Here is a 17080-nt window from a genome sequence, read left to right as displayed (position 1 = left end):
TGTGTTTGTTAGTGAATTCAGGTTGAAAAGGCTAGGAATGGATCATAGGATTGAAGAGAAAAGCATGCAAAATGTAGAACACATGGGAAACTAAGGATTTGGGATGCACACATCGACGTGCACGCATGGAATATGGAGTCGAATGGCGATGCATACACGTGACATGACGCGTATGCGTGGATAGCAAAATGCCAAGCGACGCGTACGCGTGACCCACGCGTACACGTCATTGCTCGCACGTGACTTCATTAAAGTGAAAATGCTAGGGGCGATTTATGAGCTTCCCAGGCCCAATCCAACACATCTCTGATACTATTAAACCCAAAGGATTGAAGTGGGATGAAAAAATTAGCCATAGTGTAGAGTTTTGATGATGCTTTAGGTAGAATTCTAGAGAGAGAAGCGCTCTCTTCTCTCTAGAAATTAGGTTAGGTTTAGATTAAGATTTTCTTAGATCTAGTTTAATTCTTGTTTCCATTTACTTCCTCTTGTAATTCTTTGTTGCTACATCTTGTTTCTTTTATCTTTTGTTGTTATGTCCTTTATTTTGTTTACTTTGTTGTGATATACTCTTGTCAATTTCAATTTCCTTTAATGCAATTTGAGGTATTTCATGTTGATCTTGTTTTCTTTAGTTATTGTTGTTTATTACTTGTATTAGGTATTAGTAGATTTTGTTAATTCTTGCAATTTTACCTTACTTTCCTTATATGTCTTCTAAGTGTTTGACAAAATGCTTGGAAGGATGTTAGAGTAGGTTTTTCTCCTCTTGACTTAGGTTGAGTAATTGGTGACACTTGAGTTATCTAACTCCTTTGTTGATTGATAATTGGAAGTTGCTAGTTGACTTCAATATCACTAAAGCTAGTCTTTCATCATGATTTGGCTAGGACTTGTGATCTCAAGTTGATATCCACTTGACTTTCTTTCATAGTTAGAGGTTAACTAAGTAGAGCAATGAACAATTCTCATCACAATTGATGATGATAACGAGGATAGAACTTCTAATTCTCATTCCTTGCCAAGAGCTTTCATAGTTATTAGTTTGTTTCTTTTGTCATTTACATTTCTTGCTCGTTGATCCGAAAACCCCAAAACATACTTCCTAACCAATAACAAGAACATTACCCTGCAATTCCTTTGACAGATGACCCGAGATTTAAATACTTCGGTTATTATTTTTATTGGGGTTTGTTCTTGTGACAAACAAAATTTTTGATTGAAGGAATTGTTTGTTGGTTTAGAACTATACTTACAACGAGAATTCATTTGTAAAATTCTAAACCACACGATCAATTTTCTCTTCATCACTCCCTTCACATATTCTTTGGTTAAAAAAGTTTGTTTTGATTAAAAACTAGGTGAAAAAGTGAACTAGGAATCACTTAGAAGAACCGGTTTTTGGTGGTTGATTTAAGAGGCAAGGTTTGATAAAATTATTAATGATTAATTGTATTTTTGTTGTGTGATTGTTGAATTGATGTTTGAAACTTAAAATTGGTTGGTTATATGTTTGATTTGTGATGAAAATTTGGTGTTTAAATGCTTGACAATTTGGTTATCTTGTTGGAGCATGGAACCGAACTGTTGGCAAGCTTAAAAGAGATGGTTTTAAGCTTGAAACATGGGGGTTTTTCATATGGTATTGGTGGATGAAGTTTGAGGTTAAAAGAAACTAAAATGTAGTGATCGAAAAGCTTGAAAAACATGTTAAAATCAAGGTTAAAAGTCATGATGAAACATGGTTAAAGTTCGGTTTTTCTATGTAACATAAGCTAGCTGATTTTTATATTAAGGATACAATGGTAAATAAGTAAAAAATTGAGGTTAAAAGAGTAATATGAAAACCTAGGGTATTTTGAGTATTAATTAAAAAGTTCATGGACAAAATGAGAATTCACAAAAAGTGTAGGGATATTTTGGTAAATATAAAAAAATATAGGAATATTTTAATAATTATATAAAAATATTGGGTCAAAAATATAATTATAAAAGGTTTAGAGTCTAAAAAATAAATAGATATAAATTCTGGGATTAAACTATAATTTCTAAAAGTTTAGGAATAAAATATTATTAAATCAAAGTTTTAATAATAAAATAGTAAAATATTATTATAATAATGAAAAAATTAAAATGCTAATAATAATATAATAATAAAAAGGCAAAATGGTAATTACAAGTAAAGACTAAGGACAAAATAATAATTTTTTAAAAGTCTTAGAAAGACAATTTAGAATCCAAAATCTTATAATTTTTTTCATAAAACTCTTAAAGAAGAAAAGAACAAACTGAGAAGATAACGAGAAAAGAAAGATATTAAAAGAGAAAAAAGTTACTAATGATGAATAAAGAAAGTTTTAAAGGATACACAACCAGTGAAGGCTACACCTATAAACTAAGACGAAGGGTTGCTTACGGTAGATATTGATACATACACAACTAGAGTGCAGCACATGTAAAGTAGAGATTGCTTACAGTGGATATGTGTGTATACGTCAGTTAGAGAGAGCCGTCTTGTAAGACAGGGGCGCTTATAGTGGTATGCCAACTGGAAGCCATATCCAGATTTAATGTTGGGTGACGTCGGGAGCGGGTATGTAACTGACAAGTGAGCTCATGGCCTTCACTAGAATTAGAGATGCATCATATTTGGTTGCGCATCTTCATCTGTTATGCTTTTTTGTCTGAATGTATACTTTTTCTATTTGTATTTTATTTTTTGTATTTTTTGTCTGTAATATATTTATGTATGCTTCATTCGTTATTATCTTGCTTTCACTGTTATGTCCTGCTTTTTGGTAATAATAAAGGATCAACAAACATAACTAACAACCCCAACCTTATTAAGGAATTTTCAGTTCTTACCCCTTCTCTTCCCTTTAGATGGAGACAGGAGTTCTCTTCTACGAGCTTGATCATCCATATATTTACGAGGATTCAGTATTCGGCAGTTATTATGTTTATGTTGCGGACCATCTGATGAGTTTGGAAAACTCCAAATTAATATTTGTGATGAGCAAACATTATTAAAATATTTAATTGCAAAATTATTAATTCAATCTTCATTAATCATATGTTAATTAATAATTTTGTGATGCAGGTTTTTAATTGGGCCGGAAAATAAAATGTTACTAGCCCAAAATTAAAACCAACAATCAGCCTTGTTACATGTTTCCTACTATGTGGCTGAATTGTTGTATTAAAAGGCCAAGCTCAATGTTGTTGCAACTAAGCTCATATTTGTTTTTGATGAAGGCTTCCTATGCTTGATCCGAAACCAAACTTACCAGGAAAGCAAATGCTTTAAATGGGCCAGCAATTGTGATAACAAGCTCAATTAAAGGTCTTGGTATGAGACCAAAAATGCTTGGTCCGAAATTAAAAGGAAATGGGGCACAATATTGTTTTATTCACTCAACAAAAGAAACCCATTCCTTTGATTATATGATGCATGCTTCAACGGACATCACCTTTATTCCTTGATGGAATTCAAATTTTATTAAATGAAGTTATTGCAGACCTTGGAACAATGAGAGAGAAATTGATTTGATGGGAATCATTATGATTAATGCTATACGTTATTCAAAGCAAAGGGAGTAAAAGCTATCCATCATATGCTTCATTACATTTAATTACTTTTACTCTAACTTCACATTCTCTCTCATCTCTTTTTCTTCTTCTTCGGTCATGTCACAGCAACCATGGAAGCTACACTAAGCTACCAAAAGGAAAAAGACGAAGTTGCATGCATCAAGGCCATCAAGTTAATGATGGCAAGAAAAAGAAAACTAAAAGTATGTTGTGGCTGAGATAATCACCAAATGTGGTAAGATTTGGTGAGGTAATCTCGGATCCTTCATACCCAAAAAGAAAGATGAAGATTTGGCTAGTAAGGTGAGATTCTTGGAGGCATGGCTTGTCTCTGATTCTGTTCAACCACCACAGGAAGTAGCTAGAGTGGCGAAGTGATGGAAGAGGCAGAAATTGGAGCAGATGAAGCCATCATCATCATGAAGCATCAAGGGCCAGAAATTCATCTTGGAGAGGAAGCCAAGGATGGAGCGCTCGGATTGATGAAGAGTGATGACCAAGGAAGAACTAGAGGTATTTGCATGTTGGTTTTTGCATGAGTTACCTCTTCTCTCTCTGTGGCCAAACCGGTTTTGTTTTGAAGGAAAGGAAGCTAAGCTCGGGTTTGTGTTTCAACTGTGAAGGCTTCACTTCTCTATAAAAGGGGTGAACAGTCATGGTTTGATTCAAGGAGTAAGATTTGAGAGTGCAAGGCACAGAGTTCTCAGAGCTACCTGAGCTAACAGATTTCTCTTCTCCTTCAATATTTTCTGTTTAATATTTTTCTGTTTAATTTTGTCATGTCTTGAGTCTCATGGAAAAAGGCAAATAGTGAGGTTTGTATGAAAAAGCCATAGAGCGGAAAAAGGCAGAGAGTGCAAAATTAAAAGAAAAAGCCATAGATGCCTTAGAGTTCCTTTGTTCATCTACGTTGTGTTTCATGATTCTGTGGGAATCCCCTTGTAAGTTGGGTTAGCACTTTACAATTTGTAATCTGGATGATTATAGTGAAATTCCATCATTGTTGTGATGGAGACTGGATGTAGGCTGCACTGCACTTAGCAGCTGAACCAGGATATATCTGGGTGTAATATTCTCCTTCTCTTCCTACTTCAATTCTGTTTTTACTGTTTAGATGAAAAATCAAAAATATCTCGTGTCAAGTGACGAGACAAAATGAAAATGTCTCGTGGCTAGGGACGAGCTAAAAACAGAAAAGTTTCCTCTAAGTCCAGCAAATGTTAGCAAGCAAAAAGGGGGCTAAGATTCAACCCCCCTTTCTCTTAGCCACTGAAACCATCAATTGGTATCAGAGCTTGGTCTCAAAGAGATCAAGCTTTGCAGCTTGGAGTAAAGATCCTCATGGCAGAAAACAGTGGCACAAATGTGGTGTCCTATAATCTGACCGAAGGACAATCAAGCAACAGACCTCCTTTTTTCAATGGGAAAAATTATACCTATTGGAAAGAGAGGATGAAGATATTTGTACAAGCAGTGGATTACAGACTTTGGAAGATTATCCTGGAAGGGCCTCAATTTCCAACTACCACAAATGCTGAAGGAGTGGTCACCCTCAAACCAGAAGCAAGATGGACCGAGGAAGATAGGAAGAAGATAGAGTTAAATGCCAAGGCAGTAAACCTGCTCAACTGTGCTATCAGCTTTGAGGAGTACCGACGGGTATCACGATGCACAACGGCAAAGGAAATCTGGGACAAGCTACAAATCACTCATGAAGGAACCACCATTGTAAAGAAGACTCGGACAGACATGTTGAACAGAGAATATGAAATGTTTGCAATGAAGGAAGGAGAGTCCATTGATGAACTGTTCGAACGGTTCAACACTATCATTGTTGGCTTAGATGTTCTGGGAATTACACATTCTGATTCTGTGCTCGTGAGAAGAGTGCTGAGATGTCTCACTAAAGAGTGGGAAACAAAAGCTTTAATTATTTTTGAAAGCAACAATCTTGATTCCATGACACTTGATGATTTGAGAGGAAATCTTCTTGCTTTTGAAAACACTTATTTGAAAAAAGAATCAAAAAAGAAAAGAATTGCATTTTCTTCTGTCACTAACCCTCTGGATGATGAATCCAGTGATAACTCATCTGAAAGTGAATTTGTGTTGTTTGCCAAAAAAATCAAGAAAATGATGAAGCACAAAGGCAAAGGCGACAGCTCAAGGAAAATGAAGAAAGACCTTAGCAAAGTGACTTGCTTCAACTGCAAGGAAATGGGGCATTACAAATCTGACTGTCCCAAGTTAAAAAGGGAAGAGAAGAAAAAAGGAGAAAAAAAAGAAAGGTCTGATGGCTTCATGGGAAGACTTAGAAAATGATTCAGACAGTGATGAAGAATCTGACACTAAATCACAGCCTTGTCTCATGGCAGATCATGTAGATCATGTATTTTTTCAAAACCCTGACACCGAAGACCTTCATCTCATGATAGATCACCTCTATGAAAAAATAAGATGTTTTCTGACTGATAACCAAGATCTTGAACAACAAATTTCCATTCTTAAAGCTGAAAATGATTTTCTCAAAGAAAAACTAAGTGAGGCCGAAACTGCTTGTGATCTTGTTGAAGAAAATAAGCAGTTAAGAGCCCAAATTAGAAGCTGTGAAAGTGACCATTCTGTCCTTGCATATGTAGACTGTTTTAAAAGAAATAAAGAGTTGCTTAAAGAGGTTAAAAGACTTAAGGAAGACTTAGCCAAGTTTACACAAAGTTCTGAAAATCTTAATCAAATTTTGGCTAGTCAAAAACCTCTTTATGATAAAGCTGGATTGGGATTTTATAAAACTGATAAGAAATCATCTTTTAAAGATAAACCTTCTTCATCCAATGACATAAGGTTTCAAGATCCCACCTACTTTAACAAAATAGCAACTCCAAGATTTTGTAGATTGTGTAACCGAAGTGGTCATTTTCCAGTTCAATGTTTCTTTGGTGAAAGAATGATTGGCGATAAAGTTTACAAAGTTATTTTTGATTACAATGATTTGGGACATAGGAGATGGTTTAACGTGAAAGGATCCAAGAAAATTTGGATACCTAAGGTCACTTGAGCTTATTGTGTAGGTATGCCTAGCATCCAAGAAGAAAGAAAATATGTGGTACATGGATAGCGGATGCTCTAGGCATATGACCGGAAAGACAACCTTCTTCATAAAGCTTGATGAATATGATGGAGGATTTGTCACTTTTGGTGATGATGCAAAAGGAAAAATAGTGGTTGTTGGGAAAGTGGGTAAAAATCTCTCATCTTGTATAAATGATGTCCTTCTTGTACATGGCTTGAAACATAACTTACTTAGTGTTAGTCAATTGTGTGATTTGGGTTTTGAAGTTATTTTTAAGAAGCTTGTTTGCTTAGTTGTTTGTGAGAAAACTGGGGGATGTTCTATTTGAAGCTAAAAGATGCAATAATGTGTATGGATTAACTCTTGAGGATTTAAAGGAACAAAATGTAACATGCTTTAACTCTCTTGAATCTGAAAAATGGCTTTGGCATAGAAAGTTGGGTCATGCTAGCATGTACCAAATTTCTAAGCTAGTCAAAAAGAATTTGGTTAGAGGAATTCCAAACATCAAGTTTGATAAGGACCTTACTTGTGATGCTTGCCAATTGGGCAAACAAGTAAAATCCTCTTTTAAATTAAAAGATGAAATCTCAACCAAAAGGCCATTGGAGATGTTACATATTTATCTTTTTGGTCCTACTAGAACTCAAAGTTTGGGAGGTAAACATTATGGTCTTGTGGTGGTTGATGATTACTCTAGATTTGGTTGGGTACTTTTTCTTGCTCATAAGAATGATGCATTTTATGCCTTCTCTACCCTTTGCAAGAAAATTCAAAATGAAAAGGATTTGAAAATTGCCCATTTGAGAAGTGATCACGGAAGAGAATTTGAAAATCAAGACTTTGAAAAATTCTGTGATGACTTAGGGATTTCTCATAATTTTTCATGTCCTAGAACCCTCCAACAAAATGGGGTGGTTGAAAGAAGGAATCGAAGCCTTCAAGAAATGACTAGGGCCATGCTATGTGAGAATGAAATTCCTAAATTTTTATGGGCTGAAGCTGTGAACACAGCATGTTATATTTTGAATAGAACAATCATTAGAAAAGGGTTAAAGAAAATTTCTTATGAGATATGGAAAGGAACCCCTCCAAATCTTAAGTACTTTCATGTTTTTGGATGCAAATGCTTTGTACGTAACAATAAAGAAAACCTTGGAAAATTTGATCCAAAATCCTATGAAGGAATGTTTGTTGGATATTCCACCACAAGCAAGGCCTATAGAGTTTATCTCAAAGAGTATAGAACCATAGAGGAATTCATACATGTTACTTTTTGTGATTCTAACTTAATTCCCAGTATTGTAAAGGATAATGATTCAGATTGTGAAGAGAATGGAACAAGTAAAGAAAATCCCAAATCTGTGCAAAATGAAGAATTTGTCAGCCAGGTTTTATCTCGTCAGATCGAAGGAGAAACTTCCATTTTGTCTCCTGAGCAGACACGAGAAACTGAAACAGTGAGACCACCAGAAGTTTATCAAAGCTCAACACCTGTCCGAAAGCCTAGAGAATGGAAGTCCATGAGGGGTTATCCTCATGACTTCATCATTGGTAATCCCTCTCAAGGTGTAACCACAAGATCCTCTACCAAAAAGCAAACCGAACCTAGCAACTTTGCTCTCTTGTCACAAATGGAGCCTGATAATGTCAAACAAGCTCTTGAAGATCCATCATGGGTCAAGGCCATGCAAGAGGAGCTTGCTCAATTTGATAAGAATAAGGTTTGGACATTAGTACCTCATCCGGATGATAAGAAGGTAACGGGTACTAAGTGGGTATTCAAAAATAAACTTGGTGAGGATGGACAAGTTGTTCGTAACAAGGCCAGATTAGTGGCCCAAGGTTACGATCAAGAAGAGGGAATAGATTTTGATGAGTCTTTTGCTCCGGTAGCTAGAATGGAAGCAATTAGGTTGCTTCTTGCCTATGCTGCCCATAAAGGTTTCAAAATGTTTCAAATGGATGTTAAATGTGCTTTCCTTAATGGCTTTATTGATAGAGAAGTGTATGTGGCTCAACCCCCCGGTTTTGAACATAAAGATTTTCCTAATCATGTGTTTAAACTTTCAAAGGCTCTTTATGGCCTTAGACAAGCTCCAAGAGCTTGGTATGAAAGGCTTAGTGCCTTCCTATTAGAAAATCATTTTCAAAGGGGAACCACCGACACTACTTTGTTCATTAAAGTTTCTAATGATGACATCCTTCTTGTTCAAGTTTATGTGGATGATATTGTGTTTGGATCAGCCAATGAGTCCTTGTGTGAAGAGTTTGGAAAACTCATGACTAGTGAGTTTGAAATGAGTTTAATGGGAGAGCTAACTTTCTTTCTCGGCCTCCAAATTAAACAAACTCCTAGTGGTACCTTTATTCACCAAGGCAAGTATGCAAAAGAATTGATAAAGAAATTTGGCTTAGAGAATTCCAAACCAATGGGAACACCAATGCATCCTAACACTAAACTTGAAAAGGATGACGATGGCCTAGATGTGGATGAGACATGGTATAGAGGAATGATTGGTTCATTAATGTATCTTACATCCTCTAGACCGGATATTGTTCAAAGTGTGGGTGTATGTTCAAGATTTCAATCTCACCCAAAAGAATCCCATTTATCGGCCATTCAATGCATCATTAGATATATTAAGGGAACATGTGATTATGGTTTATGGTATCCAAAATCTGATGATTTTTGTGCAGTAGGATTTTGTGATGCAGGTTATGCGGGAGATAGAATGGATAGAAGGAGCACCTCCGGCATGTGTTGCTTCCTTAGAAGCTCACTCAATATGTGGTCAAGCAAGAAACAACCCACAGTGGCTCTATCCACAGCTGAAGCTGAATATATATCCGCATCTGCTTGTTGTTCACAATTAATTTGGTTGAAAACCCAATTGGAAGATTACAAATTAAAGATCAATAGCATACCCTTATTTTGTGATAACATGAGTGCAATAAATATTTCCAAAAATTCTGTTCTACACTCAAGAACAAAGCACATTGAAATCAAATATCATTTTATTAGAGAACATGTGCAAAAGGGTACTATTGATATTCAATTTGTAAAATCTGAAGAACAACTTGCTGATATTTTTACAAAACCCCTCTGTGAAGATAGATTCTGTTTGTTAAGGAAAAGCTTGGGAGTGTTTGACTTAAATCATGTTGAAAATTTGTGAATTTCTGATTCTGTCCAGTTTTATCTCGCAGGAATGGATGAGATAAAAATAAATGCATGATGGGAGAGCTATGATTAAGGGGGAGACTGCGCAGAAATAAATACCAATGGGCCCCACAAAATCCCTTTGACCCATCTCTGACCGTTTTGTTAGTTACTCATTTTTTTTGAAAATCAAATCTCAAAGTTGTCCTATAATATCTAGTTGAAAGAGGGATAATGTCAAATCAAATCCTTCTTTTTCAACTAATCCCTTGATTTAAGGAACCACCTTTTCAAATCCTTGGGAAACCGCTTTGGTTAATAACCGCGCATGATGACTATTAACCACCCCCATTATCTCTCTCCAATCAACATTTATTGCTTCCTTAACCTCCCTCCACTCTCCACCTTCGGCTAACCCTTCTTCTTCCACCCTCATTATCTCTCTTCACATAATGAAAAAGAAAACTGCATCAAGAAAAAGTGGAAGAATCCGTCTCTCTCAAAAACAGTTCACTCCACAATCACACACACATATTCACATTCACTCTATATCTTCTTCCTCTCCCTCTCAATCTACCAAACAAACACCCACCATGAGAAAGAAGATTGCTCACAAGAGTTCTGGCCATGGCAAAAACAAGGAGCCCAGTGTTGAAGAAAAATTGTCTCACACCTCACCCGTTCCTTCCCCACCGCCACGTTCACCAAAGAAGGCTACACCACACACATCAAGCAGAAGCTCTCAGAAGCCCAAAGGTTTCGTGTTGCATGAAACCAGGGAACCGGAAAATCTTGAGTCACTGGAATTCAAGAACAAATTTCACAAGCCACATTCTCACTATGATCCATCCAGATTCTTGACATGTGCATTTTATGAATTCCATCAAGAGGTTTTAGAAAAGAGGCATATCTGTCCCTCATATTTGGTGAATCTTGAGCAGCTGGCAGCCAAAGGAATTATCTTGCAACCTCTGTTTGACAGCATCAAATGGTCCCCATTGATCCACACTCACAAAATGGTTTATCCAAAATTGGTTCGGCAATTTTATGCAAATCTCAGACTGATTGATGGTAGTCTTCACTCCTATATGAAACGTGTCCATATCACTCTGAATACTGAAACCATCAGTGCTGCCCTTGGCTACACGGATGAAGGACCGAGGGTATACATGAGTGACAAATGGGATGATCATGTTGGGCTTACTTACAAGCAAGTTCTCTCTCATATCTGTGCAAACATGTCTGGATTGGATGGCACTATTCCTACTCACAAAGCTCTTGGACCAACCAACTCATTGCTGCATCGCATCACTACCCACATTTTAACCCTACAAAGTGGTTCTCACAATAGGGTAACCGTATCTGACTCTTTAATAATTTTTGCCCTTGTTACTTCTTCTCCTATTTCATTTGCTTATCTCATGATTAGACATATGTGGGAGTCTGTAAGAAGTACCAAAAAGGCTAATTTACCTTATGGAATATTTCTCACGTGTATTTTTGAGTACTATAAGGTAGATTTAACAAATGAGGCTGTGGAGAACAAATTTTCTATGATCAAAGGAGGTGGTGCTGTAAAAGGAACCAAGAGTAAGAAATCAATGCCAATGGACAGCGACCTTGAAAGTCAGTTTGAATCCTCCAAAGCAACCGAATCCATAAGAGAAATCCTCACTGAATTCTCTAATATGTCTACACTCATGGTTCAATTTCATAGGGCTGTTCGCAAGCTAGCCTATGAAAATGAACGGGCTTGGGGGAGATGTAAAGAGAGAGTGGGTATGATGCTGGAAAACTTGGAGAAGGATCTAGGAGTTGGCAGTGAAGAAGATGTTGGAGACTCTGATCTCAATTTGTCTGATGATTAATGACTGTTTTTTTTTTACTTTTCATTGATATTGGCTCCATTAGGCTCAATCTGTTTTTTGTATGGGCATGACTTGATACTCACTGCTCTATGATACTTTGATACACTCTTGTTACTTTATTATAGATATTTTGTTGTGTTTTTCATACTTTGTGCAGGTTCCCCTTGATGACAAAAGGGGAAGAAAAATTAGTTTCCAAAAATTGAAATTGAAACTAATGAAAGGGAAGGATCTGCTGAAACAGGGGATGAAATTTTCAAGTGAAAATTTATGATCACCCTTGTTTAAAGAATGCATGTTGATAGTGCATTTGTTTCACTATGGTTACTATTACTGAAAATGCATTTGGCATTTAGTAGTTTATGATGTTGTTTGACAAATAAATCATTCTGATTATATAAATGCCTGGATGTTGATTTATCTTGATGAACATGCTTTTATTGAAATAGGAATATCCTTACTCATCTTGATAAACATGTTGATTTAAAAAATTTATTTTTGGCAGTTCCTTTAAACTGTGACATCTAACAGATGCCATGTTTTGTTCATGTGTGATTCAAAAATATTTTCCTTACTTGAATGATATGGCTCTGATACTTTGATTGGAAAATAATTGAATTTTTTGAACAACACTGTTTGTGCTTAGTTGATGTGTGTAGTTATTGAGCAGAAAATCAAACTTGTGATAGCAAATAAGTTTTGTATATCATTCTAATCTGCTCATAAATCAAGCATTCAACATTTCAAAATTAATATGTTGAATAACATTGTTACTTGTAGCTTGATTAAATATCACAGGATTAGTGCTTCCCTTGGAAAAATAGCATACATCAAGGGGGAGCCATGTGATAATTTGAAAGAGGGAGAAATTCAATCTACAAAGGGAGTACTCGTACTCAAATCTTTCAAATTTCTTTCCATTTCAATTTTAATAATGTTTGTCATTAAGGGGGAGATTGATGAGTTTGGAAAACTCCAAATTAATATTTGTGATGAGCAAACATTATTAAAATATTTAATTGCAAAATTATTAATTCAATCTTCATTAATCATATGTTAATTAATAATTTTGTGATGCAGGTTTTTAATTGGGCCGGAAAATAACATGTTACTAGCCCAAAATTAAAACCAACAATCAGCCTTGTTACATGTTTCCTACTATGTGGCTGAATTGTTGTATTAAAAGGCCAAGCTCAATGTTGTTGCAACTAAGCTCATATTTATTTTTGATGAAGGCTTCCTATGCTTGATCCGAAACCAAACTTACCAGGAAAGCAAATGCTTTAAATGGGCCAACAATTGTGACAACAAGCTCAATTAAAGGTCTTGGTATGAGACCAAAAATGCTTGGTCCAAAATTAAAAGGAAATGGGGCACAATATTATTTTATTCACTCAACAAAAGAAACCCATTCCTTTGATTATATGCTGCATGCTTCAACGGACATCACCTTTATTCCTTGATGGAATTCAAATTTTATTAAATGAAGTTATTGTAGACCTTGGAACAATGAGAGAGAAATTGATTTGATGGGAATCATTATGATTAATGCTATACGCTATTCAAAGCAAAGGGAGTAAAAGCTATACATCATATGCTTCATTACATTTAATTACTTTTACTCTAACTTCACATTCTCTCTCATCTCTTTTTCTTCTTCTTCGGTCATGTCACAGCAACCATGGAAGCTACACTAAGCTACCAAAAGGAAAAAGAAGAAGTTGCATGCATCAAGGCCATCAAGTTAATGATGGCAAGAAAAAGAAAACTAAAGGTATGTTGTGGCTGAGATAATCACCAAATGTGGTAAGATTTGGTGAGGTAATCTCGGATCCTTCATACCCAAAAAGAAAGATGAAGATTCGGCCAGCAAGGTGAGATTTTTGGAGGCATGGCTTGTCTCTGATTCTGTTCAACCACCACAGGAAGTAGCTAGAGTGGTGAAGTGATGGAAGAGGCAGAAATTGGAGCAGATGAAGCCATCATCATCATGAAGCATCAAGGGCCAGAAATCCATCTTGGAGAGGAAGCCAAGGATGGAGCGCTCGGATTGATGAAGAGTGATGACCAAGGAAGGACTAGAGGTATTTGCATGTTGGTTTTTGCATGAGTTACCTCTTCTCTCTCTGTGGCCGAACCGGTTTTGTTTTGAAGGAAAGGAAGCTAAGCTCGGGTTTGTGTTTCAACTGTGAAGGCTTCACTTCTCTATAAAAGGGGTGAACAGTCATGGTTTGATTCAAGGAGTAAGATTTGAGAGTGCAAGGCACAGAGTTCTCAGAGCTACCTGAGCTAACAGATTTCTCTTCTCCTTCAATGTTTTCTGTTTAATATTTTTCTGTTTAATTTTGTCATGTCTTGAGTCTCACAGAAAAAGGCAAACAGTGAGGTTTGTATGAAAAAGCCATAGAGTACAAAATTAAAAGAAAAAGCCATAGATGTCTTAGAGTTCCTTTGTTCATCTATGTTGTATTTCATGATTCTGTGGGAATCCCCTTGTAAGTTGGGTTAGCACTTTACAATTTGTAATCTGGATGATTATAGTGAAATTTTATCATTGTTGTGATGGAGACTAGATGTAGGCTGCACTGCACTTAGCAGCTGAACCAGGATATATCTGGGTGTAATATTCTCCTTCTCTTCCTACTTCAATTCTGTTTTTACTGTTCAGATGAAAAATCAAAAATATATCGTGTCAAGTGACGAGACAAAATGAAAATGTCTCGTGGCTAGGGACGAGCTAAAAACAGAAAAGTTTCTTCTAAGTCCAGCAAGTGTTAGCAAGCAAAAATGGGTCTAAGATTCAATCCCGCCTTCTCTTAGCCACTGAAACCATCACCATCATATATGTCTTTATGTTTTGTGAGACCGTCCTTTTTCACACCCGCTTGATAGCCCAAATTTTGACCCAGATGCACCATACGAGTTTTCGTTGTCTTGGTTACACTCCGATGCGTGGGGACACCCTTTTTCTGATGATCCCATATACCCTCTCGCTACTCAGCCGATGAATCAGGCAGCATTTGAGCCTGATCCAGGAGATGCGTACTGCTGAGGAATTTATAACCCACAAACTAACCGGCAAATGCACCAGGTCGTACCAAGTAATACCTCAGGTGAGTAAGAGTCGATCCCATGAGTATTGATGGACTAAGAAACAACGGTTAAATGATTTACTTAGTTAGGCAAGCAGAAAAGAGTGTTTTGGTGTTCAAAAACATTAAACAATAAATTCAAAATATTAGAAAGACAGGCAAGTAAATAAGTTGGGAAGAACAATATGAAGAAGGCAGTTAAGGTTTTAGAGTTATCTATTTTCTGGATTGACTTTTCTTACTAACTATTTTAATCATGCAAGATTTAATTCATGGGAAACTATATGTGACTAGACTCTAATTCTTTAGAACTTCCTAGTCTCCTCTAACTTTCATCAATCGCCAATTCCTTGGTTAATTAATTTCAATTAGAGGGTAAAGATCAAATTCCAGTTTATATGCCACAAAAATCATAATTACCCAAATATAAGAGGATTATATGTCACGTATCCCGTTAAGTCCAGAAAATTAGAATTTACGAGAAATTATTTTTAAGCTGTTGTTCAAGTAAAGAGCTTTTCCAAGTTATACAATAACTCAATTAGAAAGAGGGTCATACTTCTGTTCCACCCAAATTCATAAGATAAAGAACGAAAATAATTCGTGAAATATAATCAAAACATGAATTAAAATAGAAAAATAATAGTGTCAATCCATACAATAGACAGAGCTCCTAACCTTAACAGCAGAAGTTTAGTTGCTCATGGTTCAGAAAGAAAAAAAATAAGGATTCAGGTAAACTGTAAAGTGCGGAATGTAAATTAGAATAGAATCCCCTAATGGAATCCCCCTACTAGAAGAAAAGTTTCTCCTTTTTATAACTAATCCTAATTAATTTAAAAATCTATTTTCTAAAATTAAAATAATATCTTTTCCTATTTTAAAAATTAAATTTGAATTTAAATCAGAATTAATTGAATAATCTGCGCCTTGTAACGTGGGGACCACTTGGCTTCACTGGATCGGCGCTTAACTTGACAGAGAGTTGCGCCTTACTTGAGTGCCAAAATGGGGCCTAGAAATCGCCCCCAGCATTTTCTGCGTTTTCTGCACGTGGCGCATGTCACGCGTACGTGTCAGTCACGCGTACGCGTCGATGGTCTTCTCACGTGTACGCGTCAGGTACACGCACGCGTGTCATTGCACAAATTTCCAAATCATGCGCACGCATCGCTCCTCGCTGATCATCTCCTTTAATTCTTGTGCTCCAAATCCAGCCAAATGCTACCTAAAATAGAAAGAATTGCACAAGACTCAAAGTAGCATCCATAGTGGCTAAAAGATAATTAATTCTTGATTAAACTCAATAATTTAAATGCAAATTCACTAGGAAAAGATAGGAAAGATGATCACGCATCACGTACGTACCTGAGTTTTACTCAGCTAATGTACATGTGCCGGCAATACCTCCCGAGTGGAATTTACCTATGGAGTCGCTTATTCACCTTCTCCACTTGTATAGTATAATTAGAGGACCAGTATGTGCCTTTGGGAGAGGTACTCGCACCAATATATGCAAATGGTCCTATTTATATAGACGGAAGCAGTGGTAGTAACTTATCTAGTGGGACTGAATACATTTTAGTGGCGCTAAAGGAGGAGGAGGAAGAGAATCCTGAGAAGGAGTAGCTATCGTCAGGGAGTGACCTGTCTGCAGGTGGGCCCCACGGGAACCTGCCTAACGGCGATATATGACTAAGGATAGAGATCATTAGTAGCATTTTTTATGTCACTTTGGCTTAGAATTGACGTTGACATTGACATTGTGTAGTCTCTCACTTTTGTTAGCACAACCGAGAGATTAGGAGTGTTTAGAGTTGTTAGGGCTAGCTGGGCGCCAGTTTAGAGGCTTTTTCTGTGGGCCAGGTCTTGTGGTGTCATATGTTTATATATGTACATATTTACTAGTAGTGGCCTATGACAGGGTGTGAACTGACTGGGTTTGTGTATGATATTGTACATGATGTATATTTTGAGTTTGGTTATCTGCTGCTTTAGTTGTGTTTATATTTCTATCGATGCTTGTTATGAATGGCTTGCTATATATTCCACACACGTATTAAAAAAAATTATCCATAAAAATGATAACATTTTAACAAGGTAACAGGCTCATATAATATATCATTAGTTACAAAATAGGAAAGCAAATTAGTAACACTACTACTAGTATAATTATGACTGATGAGCGGATAATTTATACGCTTTTTGGCATTGTTTTTAGATAGTTTCTAGTAGGATCCAGCTACTTTTAGGAATGTTTTCATTAGTTTTTATGCTAAATTCACATTTCTGGACT

The sequence above is a fragment of the Arachis stenosperma genome, chromosome 1, assembly GCF_014773155.1.
Source record: "Arachis stenosperma cultivar V10309 chromosome 1, arast.V10309.gnm1.PFL2, whole genome shotgun sequence".
Taxonomy (NCBI): domain Eukaryota; kingdom Viridiplantae; phylum Streptophyta; class Magnoliopsida; order Fabales; family Fabaceae; genus Arachis; species Arachis stenosperma.
This window is presented reverse-complemented; position numbering follows the sequence as displayed.